The sequence below is a fragment of the Silurus aristotelis genome (assembly GCF_946808225.1).
Source record: "Silurus aristotelis genome assembly, chromosome: 14".
NCBI lineage: Eukaryota > Metazoa > Chordata > Actinopteri > Siluriformes > Siluridae > Silurus > Silurus aristotelis.
The window spans coordinates 1,995,505-2,009,203 of record NC_139587.1 but is presented as its reverse complement, the minus strand read 5'-3'; positions in this window follow the sequence as shown (position 1 = coordinate 2,009,203).

Here is a 13,699-nt window from a genome sequence, read left to right as displayed (position 1 = left end):
TAATCAAAAACTTAAATGTATTTTATTAGGATTCTATGTGAGAAACCAACACAAAGTATTGCATAATTGTGATGTTTTTTGACAAATAAGAATCTGAAAAGTGTTGCGTTCACATATATTTAGCCTCCTGAATCAATACTTTGGGGTATGTCTCTACCAGCTTTGCACATCTAGAGACTGTACTTTTTGCCCATTCTTCTTCGCAAAACAGCTCCAGTTGAATCAGATTGGATGGAGAACATCTGTGAACAGCAATTTTCAATTCTTCCCAAAGATTCTCAATAAGATTTAGGTCTGGACTTTGACTAAGACATTCTAACACATGAATTTGCTTTGATCTCAACCATTCCATTGTAGCTCTGGCTGTATGTTCAGGGTCGTTGTCCTGCTGGAAGGTGAACCTCGGCCTTAGTCTGATGTCTTTTGCAGCCTCTTATAGGTTTTCTCCTGGGATTGCCCTGTATTTAGCTACATCCATCTTCCCATCAACTCTGACCAGCTTTCCTGTCCCTGCTGAGAACAGCATCCCCACAGCATGATGCTGCCACCACCATGTTTTACGGTGGTGTGTTCAGGCTGATGTGCAGTGTTAGGTTTCCGCCACACATAGCGTTTCGCATGTAGACCAAAAAGTTCAATTTTGGTCTAATCTGACCACAGCACCTTCTTCTACATGCTTGCTGTGTCCACATGGCTTGTGGCAAACTGCAAAAAGGACTTCTTTTTCTTTTTTGTCAACAATGGCTTTCCTCTAGGAACTTTTCCATAACAGCCAGATTTGTGGAGTGCATGACTAATAGTTGTCCTGTGGACAGAATCTCCAACCTGAGCTGTGGATCTCTGCAGCTCCTCCAGAGTTACCATGGGCCTTCTGGCTGCTTCTTGGATCAATGCTCTCCTTGCCCGGTCTGTCAGTTTAGGTGGACGGCCATGTCTTGGTAGGTTAGCAGTTGTGCCATACTCTTTCCATTTTCAGATGATGGATTGATCAGTGCTGCGTGAGATGTTCAACGCTTGGGATATGGTTTTATAATCTAACCCTGATGCAAACTTCCCCACAACTTTATCCTGGTATATGTCTGGTGTGCTTTGTAGTCTTCATGATGCCTTTTGTTTACTAATGTTCTCTAACTAACCTGTGATGCCTTCACAGAACAGCTGTAATTATACTTGGATTTAAGAAGGCAGTTGATTGCACTGGATTTTAAGACAACTTTCCAAGACCACCACACTATCAGCAATCCAACATTAGTGTCTTTTTCGGTAATTCAAAAATAAACTTTGCTACGTTTCTCTTGTCAACGTCTGGTAAAGAACATCCAGTTTCTGGAACTGATCGTATTCCATTACCGGCTGAACTTCTCCTTTAAGAAGAGTTCGTTTTCTAATTAGTATAGAGCACATCAAGCTCGTGCAACTTATTGCCATTTTACAGCCAAAAAAAGGACAGGGTTTTTTTTCCTCCTGCAGATTGTCTTTATGAATAATTGCACGTGTACCGTAGCATCTAATTACTTTTAACACGATCCATCGAGTCACAACCAACTGCTGTTGGGGAAACTCCAAAGGATTACATCATACTGTAAAATCTGGTCACTTTATTATTATTAAAATGATAATAAAGACAGAAAAAAGCAGCAGAGGTGGCTTAAAAGGACCAGCAAACTTGTAACATGCAGACAAACACACACACTAACACACACACACACACACACACACACACACACATGCTGTAGCCTGACAGGTTTGAGGCCGAATGAGGAATGGCTGTTACATCTCCCCATTTTAATTATCCTTATTGATTCCCTGGGTGCCTGCACCCTGTTTACTCCTGGGCAATAATGCATTATGTCCGCCACCAAATTGATGAATGCATTTTAATCTTAATCTATCAGAGTAATGCAACTGTGGAATAAATCAGGGCCAGCTGTCGCAGTCGCAGTCACCATCTCCGTCCCTCGTCCTACCCCCCCACTCCGCCCCACCCGTTTTCTGCCAACAGACTCGTCTCTCCATCCCGTTCCCTCGTTCGCTAATTCCTTCTTCCTCGTGGCTGTTTTATTTCCAGCTCACTCCCAGGAGCTCCATGAACAGAAGTGAACGGCTCTTACGTGGCTCCGTTTCAACAAAGATGATCCCCTTCGGGGAAACAATAAAACTGGCGGCTGATTAACAAGATTGGTGGAAGGCATTAGCGCAGGATTCGTTCCGTAAAGTTCAGCACTTGTGTTCTTAACGTCGCATGAATATGGAACGACTTAACAGCATGTAGATAAAACCAGTCACATTGCGGTCTGGCTTCAGGACTTTCAGCGTTTGCTTTCCTATAAAGTGATTAGCGCAGAGGGACTGCTGCTATAAAAGAGCACAGGGATTAGGATATTTTTTATACCTATGAGTTGAAGCTGCTACATTCTCAGTTCTGATTGGTCAGGTGAAGACCTTTAAAGAAATTCATTATCAAATCATCATTAAAAATATAAAGGTAACGACAAGCACATGGATTTGTACAGATGAACTTCAACATAGTGGACATTTTAGAAGGAGTCTACAGTGTCAGGGCTTTGTTTCATTTATTGTAATTTAAAATTATTGGACAGGAAAGAGGAGTTTACACTGACATGGCGTCTCGATAACATAAAAAGTTATACAAGGTGGTATCAAAAAGTCTTAGTTTGCCAGTGGAAGCTTGGTGGTTCTGAGATTTGAACTTTTGATCCAAAGTCCAACCACATACTTTAACCCAAATGTATTTATTTTTATTCCCAAATATAACATCTGGAATTCATGATTGATGATGTTTGGAACGCTCAAAGAGCCTATTTAAGAAGGCTGGCTCAGTCTTGGGCTGGACAGTTTTGAAGTGGTGGATGAAAAAAATGACACTTTCAACCATTCCAGACAATAAACAGCATCCCCTAGACGACCTACTTAGGAATCAACAAAGCTCCTTCAGCTGAAGCTCGGCAGGAGAATGGAGAAAAAGGGGAAGTTGTTTATACCAACAGCATTCACACTGTACAACACCAGTCTTAGGATTAACTCATTGATCCAAATCTGAACTTGACCAACATCTGCTTTTCAAACCGTATATACACCAGACATTAAAGATGGTTAAAGTTTTAGTTTTTCCAAATGTTTTCTCCTTGGTGTAATTATTTTCTGGATATTTGGACCAGACGTTTCTGATTAAGAAAGCTCTGTACAAGGTTCTACACAGTTACTTTAAAGCTCAAAGTATCACATGGCTTCTGTTTGGAATTGTACGGGTATAAATTGGAGTTAACACAAAACTGTGGTCTGATCTAAAGAACAAACCAGATCAAATGGTTCTTTTTTTTATTTAGAAGCCACTTTATGGAGTTTTGCATCTTCTTTGGTCTCAGCTTGGTGTTGCTGAGGGGAAGTGGTACCTCAGTGGTTAAGGCTCTGAGTTACTGATCATAAGGTTGGGGGCTTAAACTCTGTTATCACCAAACTGCCACCACTGGAGCCCCTGAGCAAGGCCCTTAACCCTTTGTGCTCCAGGGGTGCTGTATTATGGCTGACTCTGGACTCTGAGACCAGCTTCCTATTATCACTGGGAAATGCGAAAAAAGACTTTTACTGTGCTGTAAAAGAACATGTGAAAGTACCTTTATCGTTATTTATTTATTTATTTATTTATTTATTTATTTATTTATTTATTTATTTTTTTCAGATCAGATTATAAATCACGTCCTTTATATCCGAGGTCCAAAATCTTGACCCTTAGAGGAGCACTCATTCAGGTTTGAATTAAGTGATAGTCAACATGAAGTTCAGGATAATAACTCGAAAGCTCTTGTTTTGAACTTTCCTCCCTGATGTTAAGTTTCACAGCATCTGCACCGCGTTGCGTCGAAAAGGATCGTTTTTTTGTTTCTTGCTAAGCTGCTTAGCGCTGTGGCCTATTAAAAAGAGAATGGCGTCGTGTTTATGCACTACATTTAGCACAAGAACTTTCTCCTCACTTTTCTATTGTTCTCCAGCAAGAGACCCGCTGGCTCGTCCTGCGGCTCGTCACGCCGCGTGAGCACGAGAGCCGAATGCTCGGCGCTAAAAACACAAAAGGAAGCCACGCTCCAGCTTTATTCACGTCTTCCAAGCTAGGACAGCAGGGGAAGGCCAACACGATTAGAGCATAACACATCTCTTCTGAATTCCACGGCTTTAAAAGTGAAACGTTTCAAAAACAAACAAAAAACTAATTGTGATTAGAAAAAAAAGAGGTATATAAATATATAAATGTAATTTGCGTGGAAAGCAGCAGTGGGATATGTTGAGATCGACTGATGACATGCTGATGATGCTGACTTCGCAGCAAATGTTGCGTTTTGGGATGAAACAAAGAGCTAGCTGTGGAGAGCGTAGGAACCGTAGTGTGATGCTAATTAGCATCGTAAGAGATGCTTGAACTTTCCACACCAGAGGTTTGGCACCTCACGCTCGCCAGCCAGACTGGGTAATTAGTTTTCTAGTCTGGTGAGGAAGTGTTAGAGTGAAGCTTTAAAGGAAAATGAAAAAAAAAAAAAATATATAAAAAAAAAAAAAAAAAATATATATATATATATATATATATATATATATATATATATATATATATATATATATATATATATATATATTCCTAATTCGCGTTCCACATGAGTCACCGCTCGCTTCATCCTGACAGCCTTTAATTCCATCCAGACTTAACGAAACGCAGCGTCGTGGCTAACCCTGCCAAACTCGCCATCGCTCTCTGATACCCGAGCGGTCTGTCTTTCCCGGCACCTCTCAGAAGAGCTCCTCATTAAGAGTCGCCGCTCCTCTTTTACACGATTTCCTCTCTCTTATCCCTCCCTGAACTACGTCCAGCTTTTCTGCAATCACACTGCACATAAGGTGTGCACTGACCCTGGGTTAAAATGCAGTTTGCGGTACACTTGTGTGTTTGTTTGTGTTTGTGTTTATGTACAACCGCCTGAAGGTATAGTTATGTGTTCAAGAGTCGTAGAGTTCTGTGCTGGACATATGCTGAGCCTGTGATCTCTTTGACTCAAGGGTGAAAGCTTCCCATCCATAAAATATTCAGGTCAAGCGAGGAAAATCTCTGAGACTGCAAACAGATGCTGAATGGAAAGCAGCGAGGCTTTAATATGACAGCATGGAAGAAGATATAACAGTAAATACCGCACAATACTGAATAACCTCCTTCCCAGAATTTGTTTTGCAGCACAAGGTATCAAAAATTATCCCTAGCAGAATGGTGTGATGAAATGCAGTTATTAGCAGGACATGAAGTACAGTACACGGACAAAAGTTACAGGATCAGTATGTAGGGTTCCTACACATTTTCCATTAAAAAATTCCAGGTCGAATTGTCTTACGTTTTTTTTTGTTCATGCTCAGTACACGGTTGAGAGCGTTTTCAGACGCTTCAGCAACTTTTGGGAAACAATCAAAGGGGAAAATGTGTGACGGAGTGTTTTTAGATGAAAACACCGCTTTCAAATTCATCCGGATTAGTGTAGCTGTAGCCTATTTTTATAGGAATATTTTCACAAATTCACATCATTTAATTAATTTTTTTTTTTTTTTTTTTTTGCAATAGTATGGAAACACAAATATCTTTCTATACTGAGTTTTTTTTTTTATTTATTTATTTTTTTTTTTATACTGATCCAAACATGGAAATAACTCAAATCAAATTCCATACTTTTTAATACTTTTCCAAAATGCGCAAATGTTCGGAGTCGCTGTCAATTTACAAGAATTAATGAGTAAACCGTAACTTCGTTTTTATGCTAGGTGAGCAACACGTGATACACTAGCAGTGGAATATAACAATCATTAAAATCTAATATTTACATCCAACTATCTTCTTAACAATTTTCCCAATTAATAAATACAATAAACTGTCTAGTTTTAAAACTTTCAAGCTAGCTTTGTGTATGAACGCTAGCAAGATTTGCTAGTCTGACCTATTTTTCCTACACAGTATGGACAAACGTTTGTGGACACCTGAACATAAGATTGGTACCTACTTTTTAAACATCCCTTTTCATATTGAGTATGAATTTAATAAATATCTCACTTTTCTGGGAAGATGTTTTACTAGATTTTGTGGAGAGTTGTGGAGATTCAATCCGCCACAAGGGTGTTAGTAATGTCAGGTACTGATGCAGTCAGAGTTCACATTCATTCCAAAGGAGTTCAGTAGGTTTTAAAGCTCTATAACAGGTCATTTTCATCCAACCCACATTAGAGCATATTAATTGAGCAGGTTTTGTGCACAGGGTCATTTTCATGCTGGAACTGCATTTGTGTGTGGTAACAGTTTGGGAAAGAATCATATGGCTGGAAAAGTCAGGTGTCTCAATACTTTTTGCCTTTAAAGCATATAATATACCTCTTAAAGCATTCCATCTTCTAATGGTTTATTAAAGAACATACAAATATAGAATTTTTTATCCTTTTGTAGTTACATTTAATGTCATGAAATACCCATGAATCATGCTACTTCCTGTTTTCGCTTACACTATAGCAGCTATAAATACACTCTAGCTCCCTCAACAAAAAAACTCGGACTGTTCCAAAGTGCTGACCACAGAGTCTCCTTCCATCAATACTCAATAACTGTTGCAGAAAATGTACAGCGCTACACCACTGTAATCTAGTTGTTACTATAGAAACAATAACAAGTACCTTCACATAGATTTTTTATATTTTTTAGCGACATTATTAATCACCACCTCCCAACCAATCCCAATCCAGGATTCTGCAGCGTTGTGGTGAGATTATATAATGAATGATTTCAAGATTTCTTTAGGGAAATTACTGGTGTCTAAAATGTCAGAGCTTCAAACTTTTTATCTTGATCAGAATTACATGCAAGATGTGTTGGCAGCGATCGGCTTTCCTACTTTATTCCAGCTTTTTTTCTCCTTCTCTTCTTTTCTGCTCGAAATGTCAGAGCTGATTATGTGGGCTTAGCAGTGTGTGAACTGATCAAACATAAATGGATATATTATTCATTATACACACAGATTTCAGTCTGTACCATGACAGTGGAGCAGAGGAAACATAGGTATTGAAGTTAGCAAAAAGAAAAAAAGAAAACGCAGTATAATATAATAACATAAAAAAAATATAATAAAATATAAAAAAAATAATATAATATAATATAATATAATATAATATAATATAATATAATATAATATAATATAATATAATATAATATAATATAATAATTGGAATTAAAGTGATAAAACCTTCATAATAAACAACACAGAACATCGTGAGAACCCTGGTGGAAATTTCTGCAATTAGCTTTTTTGTTTGTTTGTTTGTTTGTTTGTTTGTTTGTTTGTTTGTTTGTTTGTTTGTTTGTTTGTTTTTTTAGTAAACTGTATTGTGTTTGGGTGATAATGGCTTGAACATTGGATGCCCTGGATGGGACACTGCAATGTTACTTGTTAAAACTTAAATAAAAGAAAGAACACTTTTCAAAAAGATACATAATAAGTAAATAAATAAATAAATAAATAAATAAATAAATAAATAAATAAATAAATAAATATTGTAAAATTACTTCAATTAAAAAAAAATTGTAGATTGTAAAAATGCACAAATTATTATTATTGTTATTGGTATTATTATCGTTGTTGTTGTTTATTTGTTTATTTTATTTGTTTATTTTTTTTAACTCACTCACAACCCCAATTATTTGTAAGGGTTTTTCAAACTCATTCTCTGCTCAGTTCTGTCACTCTTTTCTCTGTTTCAGGAATCTCCGAGTAAGAAATGGCAGGAGGAAAGTCTACATTTTATCTTTTTTTAAAAAGGCATCATTGCATTGAGACTTTTCACAGTGCCCCATGAGGCGACTGTGTTCCAGATCAACACAGCGAAAAAGCTCTGAGATCATCGCCTCACTGAACGTCTCCACTTCAGCTTTCGTTTATAATTGAGTCTCAAGTGCAAAAGTTTGTATCACACCGCAAAATAGAGAGATCTGGGTAAGTGTGTGAGATGTCACTGATGATCTCCAGTGACCAGGAGGTTTTAAAATTGACAGGACAAACACCACACACACACACACACACACACACACACACACACACACACACACACACACACACACACACACACACACACACACACACACACACACACACACACACACATCCCACTTGAACACCTTTGGGATGAAGGCAGGTCTCCTCACCTCACCTGCATCAGGACCTGACTTTATTCACACCCTTGTGTTTGAAAGAATCTCCATGTCTTCAACAACATGGTGAATATGAATTATTTTTAAACTGGAGATTGTGATTTGTTTGAAGGCTCTGCATGATGGACAACTAAAAAAAAAAAAACAGGGGCATAATAGGAAAATATATTTTCTTCTGTGACAATCAGTGACTTTGCAACGTCTTTGCGGTGAACCTCGTCCTCGCCTGTCTGTCACGAAATCACAGAATCTGTCGACCAATCAGCACGGAGCGACTCTAAAATCTTGTGATTGACAGAATACGTTTCCAATTTAACAAGACGGCCTCATGATAATGAATCTGACTTCGGACTTTCTGAACCCAAACCCAAACTTTACTTTTTACATTTTATTTTTTTATTTCCACAGTGCAGGTTTATATTAATATGAATGACTAAAACGTCCTTGTTGATGTAGTAAACAGCTCAGTCACACGGACGCACTGCCTTTAATCATATACAATGCACTGATATTTAATGTAAATAATTTATTGTATTTTTATATACTTTATTTATAAAAAATTATAATATATCAATTATATAAAAATTATCTAATGAAAATATTAATCAATTTGGACCTTTTTATTTAAATATTTTGTTCTGATCAAAATAAAGTCAATATTTTGTTTATTTTATTGGCCATTAAAAAAAAAAAAAATATATATATATATATATATATATATATATATATATATATATATATATATATATATATATATATATATATATATATATATATTTCTTTTTTATTATTATTATTTATTTATTTATTTTTTTTAATTACCACTTGTAATTGTGTTTTTGTGTGTGTGTGTGTGTGTGTGTGTGTGTGTGTGTGTGTGTGTGTGTGTGTGTGTGTGTGTGTGTGTTTCCTCATGCTGTCTGTCTCTAACACACAAACTATTACTGTCCGAATCGTTAAACTCAAGCCCCTAAAAATATGTATTTTGTTTAATAACAGTGAGATGAAGTTACACAGGAGCAAATTAAACATGCGTATCAAGGCTATAAGTCATTATCACCATGGTAACCATGGCTTGTAAGATATGTGGAAGTGTGTGTGTGTGTGTGTGTGTGTGTGTGTGTGTGTGTGTGTGTGTGTGTGTGTGTGTGTGTGTGTGTGTGTGTGTGTGTGTGTGTGTGTGTGTGTGTGTTTAGAGTTGAGAGTTGAGAGACGGCCATTATGAGCACTCCATCACTCTTCTTAACCTACTTAACAGCTGGACCTTGGAAATGACAAGCTGACACACACACCACACTTCAACTGTGTGTGTGCGTGTGTGTGTGTGTGTGTGTGTGTGTGTGTGTGTGTGTGTGTGTGTGTGTGTGTGTGTGTGTGTGTGCCTCCCAGGCTTATCCAGAGGGACTCAGGTGTGTGATTTGACGGCGGGAAATGAAGGTTTTGTATCTGCATTGAAAATCGTAATTTACGATCTCGGGGAAATAATTGGCCGGTTTGCCGCTCGGACTCGGATTTATTTTCTCCCTGCGATAATAAGCCTCAATTCTTCTTCTTTTTTTCATTTTCCATTTCATTTTAATTCTTAAAAATAAATTAAAGCGATGTTTGAAGTTAATGTGCTGCTTTGTTTCAGGGTCGTGTTACATTTATTCCGACTTTCATGGGAATAGTTTGATTATGATTACCTCTAGGCCACGGTTCTGGGAAAATCAGACTGAGACGAAATTCTTTCTTTCTTTCTTTCTTTCTTTCTTTCTTTCTTTCTTTCTTTCTTTCTTTCTTTCTTTCTTTCTTTCTTTCTTTCTTTCTTTCTTTCTTTCTTTCTTTCTTTCTTTCTTTCTTTCTTTCTTTCTTTCTTTCTTTCTTTCTTTCACCCAAGGAGAAAAATTGTTTGTGTATCATAGATAGATAGATAGATAGATAGATAGATAGATAGATAGATAGATAGATAGATAGATAGATAGATAGATAGATAGATAGATAGATAGATAGATAGTGGTACTTCCTGCTACAGACCACGCCCACTTCAAATAGTTTCAACACCTCTTTTATTATATAGATTTATCATTTTTCTTTCTTGACATTCTGCATGGATTTGCTTAATTCTGATTGGTCATTATTATACTTTCCTTACATGAAACAAACAAACAAACAAAAAATCTATGAAACATGTGATTATGCAATTTCAGTGTCTCGACTCCAATCCGATCCGATCCGGTCCGACTCGACGATCCCAGGCAGCTGTCACCTGGCCCTTTCAGCTCCATGCCATAAACACTCAGCTTCATGTTTTTTCCTGGCGAGAGGCCGTGATTACAGGCTGAGCGTTTATTACACATTTTCAGAAAGATGAGTGCTTTGCTGAAAAACAAAATCCCTTGTTCTTCTGATCACAAGACTAGACGTAGCAGTACGCTGACCCACATTAGATTTCCCTCCAGCACGAAAAAAAAAAAAAAAAAAGATTACGTCTAGAAGATCATTCTCAGAAATGTGATTAGCGACATTTTATTGGTCATGTGAAGGATGTTGCTTATTAGTGGAGATCATCAGATTTCCTGTTTGTGTAGGGAAGCAGATGGACACGTGCTTTTCTCCTCTGCTGTGCTTCTCGGTCTCACAGAGCTGGTCAGGAGGAGAAGATAAGCTAATAAGGCTAAAAATAATGACTCATGCATTTATACAGGCGTTTTTTGTGCAGGATACGTTCAGCTCGGGGCCACCAGCGTGTGTGTCAGATGAACTTTGGCCACTAACTTGGCCTTCAACAGAAAAACCTGAGCTGATGTTTCTTCTAAAGAAAAGTGTTCAATAAACATTATATCGCCAAAAGTATTGGGACACCTGACATTTCCAGCCATGTGTGGTTCTTCCTCAAACTGTCACCACGAAGTTTAAGGCACCCGAATGAATAGGACGTCTTTAGATGCAGTAGCAATACATTTTCCCTTTACTTTATCTAGAGGAACCACACCTGCTCCTGTATGATGTTCCTGTGCACAAAGCCAGCTCCATGAGATCTGCTTTACATAGTTTGGAAGATCTCCTGTTATAGACCTCCAACCCTATTGGGTGGAATGTGAAAACTGACTGAACTCCAGGCCTCACCTTCTCACCTACATCAGTACCTGACTTTACTAAAACCCTTGTAGATCTTCACAAATATCCACAAGTTCTAGTGGAGCATCTTCCCAGAAGAGTGGAGCTTATTATAAGAGCAAACGGAAACCAAATGTGGAATGGGATGTTCATAAAGAAGCACATAGCAATCTTATGGTCAGGTGTCCACAAATGTTGCCGTTAAAAATCTACATAATTCATTGATGTCAAAATAAAGAAATGAAACTAAAATTAAGGCAGAAGTGTAATTGATGTAAATTCCTTTTTAAAGTCTCATAAATGTAATTAACTCATTAGGAGAATGAATCCACAGCAGAAAGAGTTTCACTTGTGCTAAATCTCCCGCAAGCAGCTGATCTGAACGCTGCAGCTAATTAAGGCTTTTAAAAAGTATATATATATATATACAGTATACACTAGCAGTAACTAACTAACCCAGCCATTAGGGGGGCACAAGCCAGTGTACTCTTAGTGCCGGTCCCAAGCCCGGGTAAATGGGGAGGGTTGCGTTAGGAAGGGCATCCAGCGTAAAACATGTGCCAAATCAAATATGCGGATCACAAATGAGAATTTCATACCGGATCGGTCGAGGCCCGGGTTAACAACGACCGCCACAGGTATCGTTAGCCGACAGTGTACTGGTGGAAATTGGGCTACTGTTGGCCGAAGGAGGAGAAGGAGAGGAGGAAGGCGTCTACAGAGACGGCAGGAAAAGGAGCAGTGTAGGAGAGTAAAGGTTCGGGTTGGTACTTTAAATGTTGGTACTATGACGGGTAAAGGGAGAGAGATAGCTGATATGATGGAGAGGAGAAAGGTAGATGTGTTGTGTGTTCAGGAGACCAAGTGGAAAGGGAGTAAGGCCAGGAACATTGGAGGTGGGTTTAAACTGTTTTATCATGGTGTGGATGGGAAGAGAAATGGTGTAGGGGGATTCTGAAGGAAGCGTACAGTAAGAGTGTAGTGGAGGTGAAGAGAGTTTCTGATAGGGTGATGATCGTGAAGGTGGAAGTTGAAGGGATGATGATAAATGTCATCAGTGCCTATGCTCCACAAGTTGGCTGTGAGATGGAGGAGAAGGAAAGATTCTGGAGTGAATTAGATGAAGTGGTAGATGGTGTACCTAGGAAAGAACGATTGGTGATTGGGGCAGACTTTAATGGGCATGTAGGTGAAGGGAACAGAGGTGATTAGGAGGTGATGGGTAGGTATGGTTTTAAGGAGAGGAATGTGGAAGGGCAGATGGTGGTAGATTTTGCTAAAAGGATGGAAATGGCAGTGGTGAACACGTATTTTAAGAAGAAGGAGGATCATAGGGTGACGTATAAGAGTGGAGGAAGGTGCACACAGGTGGATTATCTTCTGTGTAGGAGATGCAACCTGAAGGAGATTGGAGACTGTAAGGTGTTGGCGGGGGACAGTGTAGCTAGACAGCATCGGATGGTGGTCTGTAGGATGGTTTTGGAGGCGAAGAAGAAGAGGAGGAAAGTAAGGTTTGAAAGAAGAATAAGATGGTGGAAACTGAAGGAGGAAGAGTGTAGTGTGAGGTTCAGGGAAGAGGTCAGACAGGGGCTTGGTGGTGGTGAAGAGGTGCCGGATGATTGGGCAACTACTGCAGGAGTGATGAGGGAGGCAGCTAGAAAAGTACTTGGTGTGACATCTGGAAATAGAAAGCAAGACAAGGAGACGTGGTGGTGGAATGAGGAAGTGCAGGAGAGCATTAGGGGAAAGAGATTGGCAAAACAGAAGTGGGATCGACAGAGTGATGAGAAAAGTAGGCAGGAGTACAAGGAGATGCGGCAGCAGGTTAAAAGGGATGTGGCGAAAGCCAAGGAAAAGGCATATGAGGAACTGTATAAGAGGATGGACACTAAGGAAGGAGAAAAGGATTTATACCGATTGGCCAAGCAGAGGGACCGAGCTGGAAAGGATGTACTGCAAGTTAGAGCAATAAAGGATGGAGAGGGAAATGTGTTGACTAGTGAGGAGAGTGTGTTGAGAAGATGGAGGGAGTATTTTGAGCAGCTGATGAATGAGGAAAATCAGAGAGAGAGAAGGTTTGGAGGATGTGGAGTTGGTGAAGCAGGATGTAGATAGGATTAGTAAGGAGGAAGTGAGAGCAGCGATTAAGAGGATGAAGAATGGAAAGTCGGTTGGACCAGATGACATACCGGTAGAAGCGTGGAGATGTTTAGGAGAGATGGCAGTGGAGTTTTTAACCAGATTCTTTAACAGGATTCTGGAAGGGGAGAGGATGCCTAAGGAATGGAGAAGGAGTGTGCTGGTACCGATCTTTAAACATAAGGGAGATGTGCAAACCTGCAGTAACTACAGGGGAATTAAGTT